The sequence below is a fragment of the Rhinopithecus roxellana genome, chromosome 4, assembly GCF_007565055.1.
Source record: "Rhinopithecus roxellana isolate Shanxi Qingling chromosome 4, ASM756505v1, whole genome shotgun sequence".
Classification (NCBI taxonomy): Eukaryota; Metazoa; Chordata; class Mammalia; order Primates; family Cercopithecidae; genus Rhinopithecus; species Rhinopithecus roxellana.
In genome coordinates, this window is record NC_044552.1 from 74,252,887 (window position 1) to 74,270,733 (window position 17,847).

Consider the following 17,847-nt stretch of genomic DNA (forward strand, 5'->3'; position numbering starts at 1 on the left):
CATCAGCTTAGGCCCAGGTCAGGTTCCTGTTCCTGAGCCAGCGGTAGATTCAGCTCCTCTAGAAGTCCATGGATTGACAGCATTAGTGGAAGTTCCCAAGCAGGAAGCTGGGGAGTGATTAAATGGATGCCAGACAACCAAAAAAGCAAAAGTCTGCTTCACAGCTACACCCAGTGTCTAAATCCACATCACCTAATGGTACCTGGAAGATCATAGGCTTCCTTGTCAGGTCCTCCAAGGCCACTTCCATGATCCTGCTTCTAGGACTGGAACCCCACCCCCTTCACATGGACATGGGCTCCACACGTGTGGTCTGCAGGACATACGCAGCTCTTCCAGGCCCAGCATGTCCCCATCCATGTGTTCTCTTCCTTCTGTTACCTAAAGTCTTGGCAAGGGTTGGGCATGAGGAACAGGGGGATGAGCTTGGTTTTATTCCTTCATTGTCGCCACTTCCCTTTGCTCTCACTATCTCCTCAACAGGACAAAAACAGGATTATCAGGCTTAGCTTCCTAATGCTACCCTTTACTGCTGTGATTCTGAAAAAGTCACTTTGCCACTCTGAGTCTCATTTGCTCAGTTGCAAATGGGGCTGACCATGTCTATGCATACTTGACCTCTTTCCAGGCAATCTCTCTAAGAAGAGTTCTATAATATAACAGAGGGAGGATAAGAGGTAACAAGCCCGGAGAAGATATCTTTTTGAATGGCTGTTAAGGCTGCTGGTGATGCTTCTGCTTTGGAAATCTTAAATGTGGAGTTTTTTTCCCCCCAAGCATTTCAATAATTGTGAAGGTTAAGTGAAATAGTCTGGAAATGTTTGATAGACTGAAGCTCTAAAGAGATGCTGAATTGTATCATGGGTTCCAGACAGATCATTGCGAAGCTCTTGTTCCACCCCAAGTGTTGTTTGTGTGTAACACGTGTCAAGGGTTTCCCCTCTAGGGAACAAAAGCACAAAAGTTTCACTGAAGTCCTTTGGCCTAATCCTCTTAAGAGCTGTTGAAGCCTCCCTGAATTGATCAGAGGCAGTCAAGTGCCTTCTTAAGACAGGAGGCTCTTTCAAGTTTTCTTATTGCTCCTAGTTCTGACAAACCCACTCAAGTTTCCTTGCTACCCCTTCGCCATCACCCATACAACACTTGGAGCCTGAGATTCTGCTCAAGGTCACAGTGGGCAGGAAGTGGCTGGGCAGGGATCTTTCTAGAATCCACTCTCCTTCCACAGGGCCAAAAGGAGCTAAGACTGCACAATCACAATGGGTGCATGCTACAGAGGCCTCTGAAAATGCAGGTTTTGACTATACCTCACAGGAAGGACAGGACAGCGTCTGAGCAAAAGTTGTGTGTATGAGAAGCAGTGGCAGGTCTGGAAGTGTAATCAGGAAAATCAGCTGCACCTCCTGGCACAGGTGCATAACCCAGGATTGAAGTAATAAGACCAAATGCCCTAATGATCTTTGCAATTCAGAGCCTAGCACAATGCCTCATTTAGTGGCTATTCAGCTGAGTTGATAGTTGGGGTGGAAAGGAACAGATAGATTTAAGAGAAGTCTGGACAGTAGGCACATAAGACGTAGGGCTTGTTGAAGGATGAGGACAAAAAAGAGTAAACTATGGCTTTAGACACAGATACATCAGCAGACGCTAGGGGTGGGGAGGCAGTCCAGATGAAACCCAACTGTGGGTTATGAGGAACAACCACGTGGCTGTGTTGCCACAGGTCTTTTCCTCCCCAAATGCAAATACGCCCATTAGTAAGGTACCCTTGGCTGGAAGCCAATCTGGTTTCACCCCTGAAACTGTGAGCATCATTTCCACAGTGCTGTCAGCCTAAGAGGTGAGCTTCATTTTGCCAACAACTTCTACTGAGATAGGGTTTGTTACTCAGGCATCTAAATAGCTCTATTTTAAAGATAAATTTATTTTCTGCAGATTAGTTCAGCTGATGTATTAGGTAGCCCAAAAAAACTCTAAAAAGAAAAGGAAGAAAGAAAAACTTCAATCCTTAATTCTACGGCTCCCTTTAAAGAAGGAAAAAAAAAGATACCAAATAAATCCAAGCTCACTGATCTTCCAGCTCACTTGATTTACCTGGAACAGACTCACACTCAAGGGTGACTTCTTTCAGGAGCAGACTCTGGATTTCTTCCCCACCCTGGAATTCTCTGATACTTCAGTGCTCTCAATTGTATAGTGGAAACAGAACACATTCAAAAGTCTCAGCAGGCTGGGCACGGTGGCTCACGCCTGTAATCCCAACACTTCGGGAGGCTAAGGTGGGAGGATTGCTTGAGCCCAGGAGTCCCAGACCAGCCTGGGCAACATGGCGAAACTCCACCTCTACAAAAAAATGTAAAAATTAGCTGGGCATGGTGGCACGTGCCTGTAGTCCCAGCTGCTTAGGAACACTCCAGCCTGGGCAACAAAGCGAGACCTTGTCTAAAACAAACGAAAGAACACTTCTTAGCAAACTGTGTGACTGTGTGCAGGCATATGCAGAGGGATGGGCAGAGCTTAGAGACTGGCTGTAGATAGTGAGGAGTGAGTATAGACAGACACTTCTCGCCCTATCTAGGAATGGTGGAAAGTCTGAGTTGAGGCAATGCTGAGGGCCTTCCTCCTCAGCGCCTAACAGTACAACCTCACATTTACAAAGCATTTCCAGTTTTCATCTCCCTCATTCTCCCATTTCCTAGATTGCTGCTGTCAATCAAGAGCCCTTCCTTATCTCCAATCTCACATGGTGCTGGAACCTCCATGCCAGTCCCCACAAGGAGGTCAGGCTGCCACTGCCTGCACATCTGACAAGAAGCAGCTCACCACCTGGCAAGGCCTCCTGCTTCCATTTTTACAGGTAAACTCTGCCTCCCTTTAGTTTCATCTGCTGGATTAGCTTTGGCCCTGCAGATACTCATATGAATTATGCACTTCCTCATCCTCTTCACCATTTATTTCTGTGCAAACCACCATCATGTCAGCCCATTAAGTGTTCTCCTTACAGGCCTTAAAACCACTGATATAGACCATGATTTCCCAACCATTTACGCCAGTTCCAGTTTGTCAATAACCTTATTAAGCGTATGCTTACAGAACCCGATGCTTACCTGGCCACGCTTGCAAGCCCAACATGGTTCCTTGTCCTAGATTCTACACTTGTGTTGGGAGAGTCTGTGGTTGTGCTAACTTCTTTGTCAATCCCCATTCATATTGAGACTTGAATCAATTAAAACTCCTAAATCTTCTCGAGTTCAAACCTGTGTATTCCCTTTCCCAAATCTTTTCAACAAATAAACTAGTGTGCATCAAGAACAAATGCTGTCACTGGTACAATTTTTGTTAAACCTAAATACAATTCTGTGCATTTACCTTAGACGTTTTATCTAAACGTTCCTACAAGTCTCAAGGTCTTCAAGAAAACTTATCTGTCATTTGTCATTAGCTACACTCTAACTTCATGGCATTCACTAATTTGATGGGTGAGCTTTTTATTTCTTTATTCCAGCCACTGGTATATTGCAATAAAACTTGTCTGTCTATACTAGGGTGGTGAACAGATGTGATCAAATCTGTTTTTACAGATTATAGACCTTGTTTGCTCAAAGTCACACGATGGACCTCGGTACTGTGGAGCTGGCACTAGAACTCTGATCTCTTAAAAACCAGACTGGAGATTTTCCCACAGTGCCACAGGCTACTGCATGGAATGTTTGCCTCCCCCAGGCCTGGCCACACTTGAGTGGATACTCATCATCCACTCAGCAGGTAGGGGCTTCACACCATTTTCAAGGTGAGCAACTGTATTTATCACCATGTGTTGGCTGACAGAGGGCTATAGTCAGTAACAAAATTATTCTTCACTCACATTCACTTCGACAGATCAAGCATCTCTGTCCAAACCCAGCTAGATCCTTCCCCTCTATACCTGCCCGGCTCACCATGATGGTATGGACACGGTCAAATCTGGGCACTAAGAAGAGACTTGGGTGACAATGCTGGTTCCACTGTGTTAATTCTTTGACCTCGTTTGACAAAAGCCATTTAATTTCCCTGAGCCTCAGTTTCTCACCTTGTATTCATTGTCTCCTTTGATGCTCAAATCAATCCTGTAAGGTAGGACCACACCACCCTACCTTACACACCACCCTACCTTACACACCACCCTACCTTACAGGATTGATTTCAGCATCAAAGGAAACAATGAATACAAGGGTTTGTTGTTGTTTGGCAAACTTTGCAAAGGTAGGTACATTGTTATTATCAGATGGGTATGGAGAACTCTAAAGTGAGTCGGTACCACTTAAAATTCCTTTTAAAGCAGTTCATTGCATCCTAACCTATTTATTCATTTCTCTTTTTTTCTTAAAGTCCCAACAAAAACTTAACATGAAGACTGCATGCAGGGATAGCACTGAATACAAATTAACCATTCAATGTTCTGTAGTCCCTCTGGCAGGGAAACGATCCACCTATTAAAACACCCAGTCAGAGCTGGCACACACAGTGCTGATAACCCCAGCAGGCAATGACCTTGGCACCATTACAAGGGCAATATTTTCAAATGGATGAACTATTCCTGAACAAAGTGTCCAGTGTACTAGGAATAAACAGGCTTTTCATCACCCAAGGCTGTGTGTTTTCTGGTTCCAACAACCTTTCCCAGAGACAGTGCTGGAGAGGAGGGGGCACCAGGAACCAGCACCTCCTCAGCAGCCTGCCCAGCCCGCTCATCCCTCTTCCAGAATCCTATGACTGGACGGGTCTCCACACTTCCATCCTCTCCTCTGATGGTTTCATGATTGCTTTTCTGCACTTTCGCAAAAGGAGAACCCGATGCTGCCCTTGGTGACTCTGGTCAGACCTCAGCAGGTGGAGGATCAGCCCTCCCTGTGTTGTAAAATGAATTCCTGGAGCCTCATGAACAAGAACCTGTGATAGAGAGTCAGGTACAATGTCACCAGGTAACTGCAAGGCCAAGTTTTGAAAAGATGGGCGAATCACCCAGGACAGTCCGAAAGAGGTCACACAAGAGGCAGACAAGATCCTTGAGACAAAATTCACAAGGAGAGGAAGAAAAGACTCTGGATCCACCAGAATGGAAGCACAAGTGCAAAATACAACTAGAAAAACTTGCTTCTTCGCTAAGCCAAGGAGGCTGTAGCTGGCCCTTTCAGCTGTTTGTTCTTTCATTCATTCTACAAATGTTTATTGAGCACCTACTGTGTACCCAACACTGTTCTATGTTCTGGAGACACAGAATAAACAAGACAAAGTCCCTGCTCACCTTACATTCTGGTGGGAGTAGACAATCAAGTAACTGTCTAGGTAGTGATAAGTGCTGAGAGGCACAGGGAGTGTAGGGCATGAGCTGACATCAGGGAAGGCCCCTCTGTTAAGGTAAATTTGACCAGAGGTTTGAAGGCAGTGAGGGAGCAAGCAATGACTATCTGGGCCAGCATATTCCAGGCAAGAGCAGGATTTAAACAGCGAAGAAGAGGGTGTTACAGGAATGGACTGAGCCAAGGAGAGTCCAGAGAGATGAAGGCAGAGGGGCAACAGGGAGCCTGCGAGCCATCTTCAGCATTTTAATTCCAAGTGATCTGGGAAAATACTGGCAGAGGGGGAGGGTTGAAACAGAAAAGTGAGACAATCTGATTTTTGTGTATGAAGCTCATGCTGGGTGCTTGATTAAGACTATAAAGAAGGCAGAAAAGAATGTGAGCAGCAAGACTGTGAGGAGGAGAGCAGGACAACTCAAGCAGGAGATGGTGGCAGTGGCTCAGACCACGACAGCAGCATAAGAGTGAGCTGAGAGTCTGGATGTTATTAGGGTGAGACCTGCAGAATTTAATAATAATAGGATATGGGAAATGAGCGAGACTCAAGGATTAGTCCACAGTTTCTTTTGCTGAAGCAACTGGAAGGACAGAGTTAACATTTAGTGGGAAGAGGAAGGTTATGGGTGAAGTAGGGTGAAAGGCATCAGGATTATGGTTTTGGGTATGGTTTGGATAGCTATTAGACACCAAGTGGAGATGTCTAGTAGGTTGTGGATCAAGCAAGTCTTGGGTTCAGGCTAGAGATGTAAGCTTGGAAATAATCAGTGTAGAGAAGGTATTCAAAGCCAAGAATGAGGTTGATATTAACAAAGGAGTGAGTACTGAGAGAGAAGAGATCCAAGGACTAAGTCCTGGGGCAATCTTACACAAAGAAGACTTAGCAAAGCATACTAAAGTGAGTTAAAGAATTTTTTCTTAAAAAAACAGCCTAGAGAATATATAAAGAAAATTTCTCAAAAAGTAACCATTGATTGACTTTGCCAAATGCTGCTATTTGGTCACAAGTGATCATAACTAAGAATTGACTATTGGATTTAGAAATTTGGAGGTCCCTGGTGACTTTATTGGGGCAGTCTTATTTCTCTAATGCATAATCCCTGAATCAATAACTTAGTACAATAAAAAGCTTATATCTCATTCATCTCACAGTCCAGTCAAGTATTTGGCAGGTGGCCTTCTTTGTGATTTGGGTGCCAGGCTCTTTCCATCTTCAGTGCACACCTGCCATGGTTCCCTTGGAAAGGGAAGGAGTGGTCCATATAGAAGTACACCTGAGCTCTGGTGCCTCAGCCTGAAGCTGGCATGTTGACCCTACTAGAGTTCCCATGGCAAGAACTAGTCACACGGCCTCATTTAAAGGCAAAGTAACTGGGAAATGTCATTTGGTTATGTGCCCTGGAAGAGGAAGTGGTTTGGTGACCATCTAGCCAGTTTCTCTCACAATGACCTTGGCAAGAGCACTTTTGGAGGAGGGTGAAAACCAAAGACTGATTGAAGGGAGTTCAAGAGAAAACAGGGAAGTAGAGAAATGGGGTGGTAGCTAAAGCAGGCTTGGGGTCTAGAGAGGTGTTTTGTTTCCGGTTTGTTTGTATGATATTGGAAATGATGCTGTAGAGAAGAGACAACTGCTGGAGGGATGTCCTTGAGTAGGTGACAGAGAAAGGGACCTAGCTCAGTGCCATGCATAAGAATGCCTTGGAGAGCCCATTGAAACAGATTCTGGGGCCCCAACTCAGACTTTTTTTTTTTTTTTTTTTTTTAACAGAGTCTTGCTCTGTTGCCCAAGCTGGAATGCAGGGGCACAATCTTGGCTCACTGCAACTTCCGCCTCCCAGATTCAAGTGATTCTCATGCCTCAGCCTCCCAAGCAGATGGGATTACAGGTGCATATCACCACGCCTGGTTAATCTCTGCATTTGTAGTAGAGATGGGGTTTCACATGTTAATCTCAAACTCCTGGCCTCAAATGATCCACCTGCCTCGGCCTCCCAAAGTGCTGGGATTACAGGCATGAGCCACTGAGCCTGGCCCTGCCCCAGACATTCTGATTCAGCAGGTCTGGACTAGGGGTGGACAAGCTGCGTTTTCTGACCATCCCCCAGGTGATACTGATGCAGTCAATATTCAGGCCCACACGTTGAGAATTGCTGACAGGTGCTTGGGAAATTCATTCCTTGTCTAAGGTGGGAAGGCAGAGCAGGTAGGCACAGATGGAGGTGGGATTGCGGGCAAGGGTGGGAAGATGGGAACTTGGCAGCCAATTATTTTATTAGCTCAGTGAATTTGGAAGAACGGTCACCAGGTGAGGGTGAGGATGGGGAGGAAGTGTTGCAAGTTTGAGCTGGGAAAAAATATGAAATCACTGTCTTGGAGAATGTGGGAATAAGTAGTGCAGGGAAATGAAATAGGAGCGCCAGCCAGACGGCAGGACCCACCTGCAGCTAGTGAGGCTGAACTTTGAGTGAGACCAGGCAGCTGCACACAACCGGGCAGGTGCACACAGTGGGCAGACAGTAGGATTTGGCCAGGACTGTGGTCTTGCCAGCAGGTACAACAAAGGAGAGGAGGTCAAGGGAGTTGACTGTGTATTGATGGGAGGGATGAAGACCCCAGATCACAGCATCTAAGTGGGTACAGAGGGCAGGCAAGACTCGCAAGTAGGAGCAAGGAACGGTGAAAAGATGGCAGATCAGTCCATTGTGGGTCGCAGCAAAGCTGAAGAATCACTGGAGAGGGAAGACTGAGTGGGACGAGAACTGTGTTAGGAGAGTGGGACGTTTGAAGTCAAGACGGTACAGACAGTGCAACTGGGAGTAATGACAGAGTCAAGGGAACGGCCGTGGGGGTGAGTGGCCGCGATGCCATAAAGGACAAGATTGGTGGAGAAGAGCAAGGAGAGGAACCGGGAGGCTGAGTGTCGGAAGGATCATGTCTGTGGATAATGAAATTGCCAAGGATCATAACCAAGAGTATTATTAGAAAGAACGCTGAGAGCTGTTGTTTTCAAACCCTCCTTCCAGAACCTAGTGCTCTAAGGAGAGGAAGAAATTCTGAAATATCAGCTCTCAGCCCCCAAGCAAAAATGTCTCCAGAGTCTCCTTCAAGTGCTAATTGCAAAATAAACAGAAAGCCAGCAGGAGCTGCCTGGGGAGAAGTGGAAACAGCAGAGGAGCATCCCTAGTTGGCCAGTGTTTGTCTCCGAAGAGCCCAGCTTCCCCAGCTGCTCTCCCTGCTTAATGTGAAGAATTAAGAGTGGTGGCGAGCGGCTGGGGGCCCTGAGGTGACTCATCGCAGCCAGCCAGCCAGCCCTCGGTACGTTTCTGCATGCATTTTATATGGAATCCTAGGCTGCTGGTTGATGACATCTTAGATTTCATATTTAACTGCCGTGCGTGTTCTAGTGCAGAAAGACTAAATATAGACTTGGAATTGGGAAATCTAAACGGAATAGCAGAGCAGCCTCAGTGGCCAGTGCTGGAGGGGGTGTGAGGAGCTAAGGACGTGGAAGTGTGGCCAAGAGGGCATTGTCTCTGTCCACTCCTGCCAAGGACCCTGCCCCGGGACGGGGTGCCAGGAGAGAAAATACCAGCCCCAACACACTATTGAAGATAAACAGCTTCCCTCTCTTGACTTACCAGAGTGGGGCTGCGGTTCCCCCGGTCCTCCCTGCGTGGAAGCGGCAGTGGATTCTGCCCAGAGCTGTGGAGCCAGTTCCTCTCTGCCAGGTCAGACCCGGCCTTGAGAGAGAGAGAGAGCGTCGGGCTCCCTGTTAGCCCCTCCCTTTACCCTCCAGGCCCAAGAAGCCCAACAGAAAAACCGGCCCCTTCCCCTAAGTCAGTCGTGGCTGCAGATCAGTGTCTGAGAGGTGGGGGCAGCACAATGCTTGGACCACACGTTAATCCCATCAGCAGCATATGTAGTGAGATTTAGAGGCTGGAAGGACGGACAGGAGGGACTTACATCCAAAGTCAGCTGTGGTTATCTCTGGGTGATAGGATTATGGTGACTTTTCCATTTTCTTATCTGTATTTTCTAAATTTTCTATAATTAGCATGCATTACTAACATATGTACAAAAACTCCTAATAAACTTGTTTTGTTTTTTGTTTTTGTTTTTGAGACAGCGTCTTGTTCTGTCGCCCAGGCTGAAGTGCAGTGGCATGATCTTGGCTCACTGCAACCTCCGCCTCCTGAGTTTAAGCAATTCTGCCTCAGCCTCCTGAGTAGCTGGGACTACAGGCTCCCGCCACCATACCTGGCTAATTTTTGTATTTTTAGTAGAGATGGGGGTTTCACCATGTTGTCCAGGCTGGTTTCGAACTCCTGACCTCAGGTGATCCACCTGCCTTGGCTTCCCAAAATGCTGGGATTGCAGGTGTGAGCCACTGTGCCCAGACTGTGTTGTTGTTTAGAAAACACTTAGCTGGATGGGTTAGCCTTGACAAGGGGCACACCAGCCTTAAAAGATCATTCAGCCAAACACCCAAAGACTCACCTAGCACACAGCTGGAACCGAAATTCAGCATAGGGTGCATAACACAGGCACCAAGGATTCAGGGTTAGCATCACCTGGCGGTCACATCCTCTTCACTTCCCAATTACAGATAGCTGGACCCCCAACCCTGTGAAGACAGAACAAAGAAGCATGGGAGACGGTGGGGTTCTCAGGGGAGAGGACCCTTCGCATCTCCTCCAGTCTATAATTCTCTCTCTCGCCTCGATGGTGTTGACTGCAGCATCTTGTGTGGTTTACGTGCCTTGTGAGCCAAGGCCAGTGTTACCTTGCTGCTGGCCAGTGTAACAAGGGGGACTTTGGGCCACCCAGCCTGAACTAGATTTCATTTTCCCCACCTGGTCTGGGTTGTCACATTCGGGTGCAGTACTGCAGATGCTGCATTAGCCTTGACATGAGGTTTGAAATCAGGTTCAAAGACCTGCAGTCTAATATAAACACAAAATGACCTTGGATAAGGGCAGGCCCTAGATAAAACTGTTAAAGAGGCCAGGTGCGGTGCCTCATGCCTTAATCCCAGCACTTTGGGAGGCAGAGGCTGGTGGATTGCCTGAAGTCAGGAGTTTAAGACCAGACTGCCCAACATGGTGAAACCCTATTTCTACTTTCATACAAAAAAATTAGCTGGGCGTGGTGGGCTACTTGGGAGGCTGAAGCAGGAGAATCGCTTGAACCTGGGAGGCAGAGATTGCAGTGATCGGAGATCGTGCCAGTGCACTCCAGCCTGGTGACAGAGCAAGACTCTGTCTCAAAAAAAAAAAAAACATGTTAAAGAAATAAAACGTATCTTCGGACATCTCCCTAAAAAGGAAAGAGTGACTTCTTAGCAGGGCACCTCACTTTCTAGGGCTGCACGCAAGTACCCATCGCAGTACTTTCCCATCCTGGGTCCCTGTCCTTAGGGGTCTCTTCCTGGATGAGTGCCCTAATCTGAGAGACACATTCCCATGTGGCAGTAGCCACCTGTGTTCACACCTAGCTGCAAAATGAAACTGTATCTTAATCCAAGGCCTCTTTCTAGAAAGACATGGCCTTACCCCAATAAGCAAAACGCCAATGGCAGAAATTTTAGGTTGACCTGTAGGATGATAGTAGGGAATTTTTAGGATAGAGTGAAGGGTTAGGAGTCCCCCTAAAATAATGACCCTTTACTTAAATATGTCTCCGTCAACAGGAACATTGACTCACTGGAAGAGTAAGCTACCTTAAATCCTTATGGAGCAACAAGAGATTTTTAAATGAAAAAAAAAAAAGGAGGAAAGAGAATAAAAAAGGAAAAAAGAAAAGAGAACTAGTAGGATAGGGAACTGATTTTTTTAAATTATTTTTTTATTTATATGGACATAGAATGTGAAATGAAAGGGGACTGTTTTTAAAACACTTATCCACATTCTTTCATTCGCTTTTCTCCTTTGTCCTATGCATGGGGCAGTATGATATGGTATTTAGCTTCCCTTGAAGATGAGCTTCAAGTCTTATATTTTAAATAGTATTTTCTAGAATAGCCATTGTCAAACTGTGGACCAGGGAACCCTGGGGGTTTTGAACTCATCTTTTTTTTTTTTTTTTTCATTTTTTAAAAAAGCATTTTAAAAAATATAGAGATGGGGGGGGGGGGGTCTTCCTAAGTTGGCCAGGCTGGTCTTGAACTCCTGGGCTTAAGGGATCCTTCTGCCTCAGCCTCCCAAAGTGTTGGGATTAACCCATCTTAGGACATTCTTGAGGTCAAAACTCTTTTTGTAATAATATATGATTTGCCTTTTTTACTCAATTGAGTTTTCCACAGGGCACATGATATGTCTTGACATCAATGCATCAAAAAAGCTTCTATGGTCCCAAAAGTTTGGGAAATATTTCAGACTCTCTCAGAGAATGTATGTCTATTAGCATATTAAAGGCTCTGAGAAGTTCTGTAATATAAAACCTGTTTAACTTGGTTTAATGTAACTGCAAATTTATTTGGCTATAGCATTTATTTTTGTTTTGGTTAGTTTGTTCAACACCTGTTGCTATCATATTTTGGGAAATGCTCCTCCAGGGGTAAGATGTTAAGCCAGTATTCCTCTGACTGAGGAGTTTTATTAGAGAGCTCTCATCTGGACCTGACGTAAACAAGTCAAAGAATGGGTATTAGTGTATCGGTATAGTGGAGTGGTCAAGAACAGAGCCAGACTGCCTGGGATCAAATCCCAACTCTGCCACTTACTATCTGAGACTTTGGGCAAGTTATTCAACCTTTCTTTGCCTTACATTCTTCATGCATAACATGGGACTATTTTATATATACATTAGAATGGTGTCCTGCACATGGTAAATGCTATTTAAGAATCAGATTGGTCAGGCGCAGTGGCTCACACCTGTAATCCCAGCACTTTGGGAAGCTGAGGCAGGTGGATCACCTGAGATCAGGAGATCAGGACCATCCTGGCTAATACAGTGAAACTCCATCTCTACTAAAAATACAAAAAATTAGCCGGGCGTGGTGGTGGGCACCTGTAGTCCCAGCTACTTGGGAAGCTGAGGCAGGAGAATGGCATGAACCTAGGAGGTGGAGCTTGCAGTGAGCTGAGATTGCGCCACTGCACTCCAGCCTGGGCGACAGAGTGAGACTCCATCTAAAAAAAAAAAAAAAAAAAAAAAATCAGCTTTAATCTATTACTAATCTATCATTGTGACAGGCATGCTTGTTTAGGATCAGGACTAAAAGCTGGGCCACTAACTAGCAATATAACCTGAGGTAGGTCTCCAACCTGCCATCGACGTCAGTTTGCCCATACTTTGAATTAGAAGGTAAGACAGGGCTGGGCATGGTGGCTCACACCTGTAATTCCAGCACTTTGGAAGGCTGAGGCAGGCAGATTACTTGAGGTTAGGAGTTTGAGAGCAGCCTGGCCAACATGGTGAAACCCTATCTCTACTAAAAATGCAAAAATTAGCTGGGCGTGATGGCGGGCACCTACAGTCCCAGTTACTCAGGAGGCTGAGGCAGGAGAATCACTTAAACTTGGGAGGTGTAGGTTGCAGTGAGTCGAGATCATGCCACTGCTCTCCAGACTCTGTCTCAAAAAGAAAAAAAAAACGGTGAGATGAGATAAGCTTGAAGCCCCTTAGTGCCAATATTCCCTGACTGCACAGGCTCCCTACAGAAAGCAGCACTAAACTGGGGCATAACAGGAGAAAACACAGAGGGAGGGAGCAGGCGGTCTAGGAGCCTTCAGGTCCTGCACAGCATCAGCAAGAGATGAAGGGGCTCACACAATGGGATGCTTAGCCTTTGAGAATGCAGTTTATTGGCAGCTTCTCAAACTGCCCAGATGTGAAGGAGAAAAAAGGCGGGGTTAGATCTCCCCACCAACGCCATACCACCCCCCTCCATGGCACAAGTTAATCTGGCTGCTTGCAATGAGGGCCTGGCTACAGAGAGGAACTGGCTTTTCAAAAGGGCCACCTTTTGAGGACACTCTCACCTCCATCTCAGCCCCAGAGAAACCTTTTGGACACCTAACCTTGGTAAGACACGAGTGGCTGCCTTTAGAAAAATTCCTCCAGTGTGACTTCATCACAGTTGGGGATGAAGGGAATGCACGCAGGGAAAAAAACTGAACATATCTGTATAAGAGAGAGCTTTGAATTGCTGGCAGCTGTGCGCCAAGGTAGAGGAGCCCAACATAAAGCTTATGAGGCTAAATTGGGAACATTTGAATGCTTGGTTTTGTGCTTAAAAAAGCAAGTAGCAGCTCAGCTGCCAGATGTTGGAGAACTTGGACATGTAGCTCGTGGGCTTTGGTATCAGCAACACTTTGGCAGGTGACCGCATGTCAAAGAGAGATGATGACTTGCTTTCCTAAAACTGTTTCTAGGGAGGGAGCCTGGTGGCTTTCGTGTTTCGCTTTCACTGAAGCAGTTATATTTGGGAACACCAAAAAGAATCTCTTAACTCAGAGAAGATTGACTCTAGGGCTTGTCAGCAAAGGAAGAACTCCTGAGAACTGGCTTCATAAGAGCTCAGCTCCCTGTCACTCAAGCCTGTGAATAATCACTGAACTACTCTCTCTCTAACACAGTATATCAGTTAGGAATTGCTTTCAGTTGCTAGCAATAGAGAACTGACTGTAGTGGCGTAAATGCATGAAGGTGTTTACTTTTGTCATGTCATGAGAAATGCAGACATGGGTAATTACTGGCATTGGTTTGGTGGCTTGAGAAAATCAGGGACAGGTATTTGTAATTTTTTTATTTTTATTTTTTGAGATGGAGTCTCACTCTGTCACCAGGCTGGAGGGCAGTGGCACGATCTCAGCTCACTACAACCTCCGCCTCCCGAGTTCAAGCAATTCTCCTGCCTCAGCCTCCCAAGTAGCTGGGACTACAGGGGCACGCCACCACACCCAGCTAATTTTTGTATTTTTAGTAGAGACGGGGTTTTGCCATGTTGGCTAGGATGGTCTCAATCTCTTGACCTCATGATCCACCTGCTTCGGCCTCCCAAAGTGTTGGGATTACAGGCGTGAGCCACCGCATCTGGTCCATGATTCTTTTAGTCTTTTCTTCACAGCCTCAATATGTCTGTTGCAGCTCCAGCCATCACATCCACATCTCAAACAACAGGAATCAGGAAGGATGGGATGGCAAACAAGGCTTTCCTAGAAGTCCCACCCAACAACTTCTGCTTTTATCTTCTGCAAGAGAACTCATCTTTTCACTGGATATGTGCTAACCAGGATAACACTGGGGATCTCTAAGAGAGAAGGTGGGGGTGGATATCACGTAGGAAGCTAGCACTCTCTGCATGGGGCTCTCCAGAGAGATGTGTTTAGAAAAGAAGTTGCTGTATGAACTAGTCCTTCTGGGAGAGCCTGTTATGTGAAAGAGCAGGTATCTGAGGGAGCCTCAGGTTACCCATGAAACTGACCTCTAGGTCTCTCTCACTCTGAGAGGGGTGAACTGGCTTCGGTTCTATGAGTGCCCCTAGTTCCCAAGTCAACTTGATTAGGAAAGGAGAGGATCAGGAAATGGAAATCTCTGTAAAGCAGTGGATTCATTCCTTGATCAAAGGCATGGTGGTTTGCAGCAAGCATACAAATATGAATGTGTATGTTGACAGAGGAAGCACCCGGCTACTACTTGTCAATGTAGTGAGGCAGGGGATGGATCAAGTAAACATGCTTCTGAAACTTCAGAATCTTACAAATTAGAAGAGAGCAACATAAAACATGAAAACTAGAAAGTGAGCCAGGTGCGGTGGCTCACGCCTATAATCCCAGCACTTTGGGAGGCCAAGGCGGGTGGATAACGAGGTCAGGAGTTTGAGACCAGCCTGACCAACATGGTGAAACCCTGTCTCTACTAAAAAAAAAATACAAAAATTAGCTGGGCATGGTGGCAGGTGCCTGTAATCCCAGCTGCTCGGGAGGCTGAGGCAGGAGAATCACTTGAAACCAGAAGGTGGAGGTTGTGGTGAGCCGAGATCGCGCCACTGCACTCCAGCCTGGGCAACAAGAGCGAAACTCTGTCTCAAAAAAAAAGAAAACTAGAAAGTTAGACAGCCTAAGTGGAAGTCAGCCCCTGGCACAGAGAAGGGGGCAGTCATTGCCACTAGAATGCTCCCAAAGGCTTTCAAGAGGAAGGGGAAGACGTGAGGCTTGCTGGATGACCAGGGGAATAACTGGGAGGCCGGGGAGTGGTGGTATCTCCTAGCCACACAGTGGGGCTCCCTCAACTGGCAATAGAAGCAGCCGTTGACCTGAATTTCCAAGGACCACCATGGATTCCCAAACAAAATGTCATCCCAATGTTTCCAGCTCTCTATCCAGCCTTGTAAAACAAAGATGTGGAATTTAGCAAGATCCAACAAAAACTGTGGAAGGGCACAATACATAAAAATACCATAGCCAAGAACCAAAACACTAACTTCTGTTACCGGAGGGGGAAAAGCTCTCACGGATGCATGGGCGGATGGGCTGAAGAAAAGGGGACATTTGTTCCTGGGCTTTCTTCAGATTTGGGAGCAAAAAAGGCTAGCAAGACAACAGCATTCTACAGAGAAGCTAAGTGGGGAGGTATAAGGGTGGCTGGTTTTTCCTTAAGTCTACACGTTTCCAACTGCTATTTCGTGCTTCCAGCCGTTACCATATGTTCACAGATTTTAAAGTCACAATAAACGTCAGGGTGAGCAGCTGTGGAATAATTCACACTTTTGTTCATTTTCCAGCACCCCCCATCAGATCGCATTGCTTAAATAATGCCCCACCCTCCCACCACCTGTACATCAAGGTCACGGTCCTCCTCCATTAACAGCAGCGAGAGCAGTCAGTTTTACTCTTGCAGGAAGTTCGCAGAATTGCAAACTTGACCGCTGAGCTTCGGATGGGTCATGAAATGTTTAGTCTCTAAACCTTGCTTTTCCAGGGGTTAGATATTTAAAACATTTCTTTTTCCTAATAGTATCTTTCAATCATGCAAATTACCACAAGTACACAAGAGCAAAGACACATTCTGTGTCAGTGTTTTGTTTGCATTGTGAGAGGCTGATAATGTGGGAGGAAGTTTGTGTAGTGACTGTCTGGGTTCAAATCCTGGCTCTGTCACTTATTTGCTGTGTGAACTGACACATGTAAACTGATTAGAATGGTGCCAGGAACAGATGCTATTATTATTCAGCAACCAGCCTGAATGTAATCATGTACTTGTTTACCTTTGTAGCTTCTTAAGGGCTAATCTTTAAGGGTTAAATCCTGCAGGAATCTGCTGTGTGTTTGCCCAGTTAAGTTCTGGGCAAGGAAAAGGCCTGGGTCTTCTGCGTGGCTCCCTTCACTCTTCCACCTGTACATCCCATAACCAACATCTTCTATAGTGCAGGAGACAGGCCTACTGGTCCATGGTTAGTTGCTGGCCCACCTGTGAGAACGTAGGAAAGTCTGAAAGATGGCAGAATGGAGAGGCCTCAGTTTGGAGCTTTTCTTTTTACTTTTCTGCAAGGCTGGTAGGATTGCAACCTTACAGAACTGCAGTCTATCAGAGGCATCCAGTTGTTCATACATCTGCTCAAAAAGCAGCTTGCTCTTGGGGAAAGAGATGAGCAGGCCTGGCCCGACCCTTTGTGACACCAAAGAGGCTAGCACTGCTCTTGGGAGTCCTGCCCAGTGGTCTGGCCTTGGGAGCTGCCAGCTACACGGAGAGAGTTGGATCCTCTCCATGTAATGAAATTGACTCAAAAAGAACAAAGTTGCTTTCAACACCTGCTCACCCTGGCGCAGCTCTCAAGGCCAAGAGGGGAATGGGTAATTGCAGACCACAGGCAATGACAGAAAAAGAAGGGGGAAAAATCAGCAGTTCAGCATCTTCCCCTTCATTTCATGGTGGGAGGGTCAATGTAGACCTCACCATGCCTGTCTCCAGAGAGCTGGAAACAGTGGAATGGCTCAAAGAGCAGCAGGAAAGAAAGGACAGAGGGATCTGGAAAAGCAGCCCCAGAATGGTCTCCGTTTTGTGTAAGCTAGCTTGGAATGGGTTTCTATGACTTGTACCCACTCTTATTTGCAATTCATTTTTTGAGAAAGGCAACATGGACACCTTGGTACAAGAACAGCAGCCCGTTCACCATTTCAGAAGAGCTGCAAGGTGGCTTCAGGGCTCCTGGGGCACCACAGCCAGCCTAGCCCCATTCACCCACGGAGCCCTCCAGCCTACTTTTGCTCACTTTGTTTGGCTGCATTGCCCAGCAGTGGCCAACCTCCATGGAGTTCACATGATCAAACTCATGGAAGGCAGCAAAGATGGGGACACTAGGAAAAGAGGTTCTCAAAATTGAATCTTCCTCTTTTACTGACTATTGTAATCATACTAGATGTTGCCAAATGTTTGTAGAAGTCTCTTCTCCTGGTACCTGCCCAGCTCACACCCACAGGGATGGACAAAGAATGGTCAAATTTATTCTATGTGACCCCTGTCCATATTCATGACTCACTGGACAACACGTGTCCACACCCAGCCCAGC

The 17,847-nt window shown here is 46.3% G+C and overlaps 1 long non-coding RNA gene across 3 annotated transcripts; it reads right to left on the reverse strand.

Annotated features, from left to right (window-relative positions):
- Window positions 1–219: 219 nt before the first annotated feature.
- Window positions 220–17,647, reverse strand: LOC104677471. Of its 3 annotated transcripts, XR_750053.2 has the most exons (5): window positions 17,452–17,483; window positions 9,834–9,960; window positions 8,975–9,076; window positions 2,070–2,343; window positions 877–942 (listed from the first exon to the last, which is right to left on the reverse strand). It is a non-coding gene; the product is annotated as an uncharacterized LOC104677471 (long non-coding RNA). The 3 variants fall into 3 exon arrangements; XR_004056995.1 differs by lacking the exons at window positions 877–942; window positions 2,070–2,343 and adding an exon at window positions 220–388 and having other exon boundaries at window positions 17,452–17,647; XR_750052.2 differs by lacking the exon at window positions 2,070–2,343 and having other exon boundaries at window positions 220–942; window positions 17,452–17,643.
- Between the last annotated feature and the right edge of the window lie 200 nt (window positions 17,648–17,847).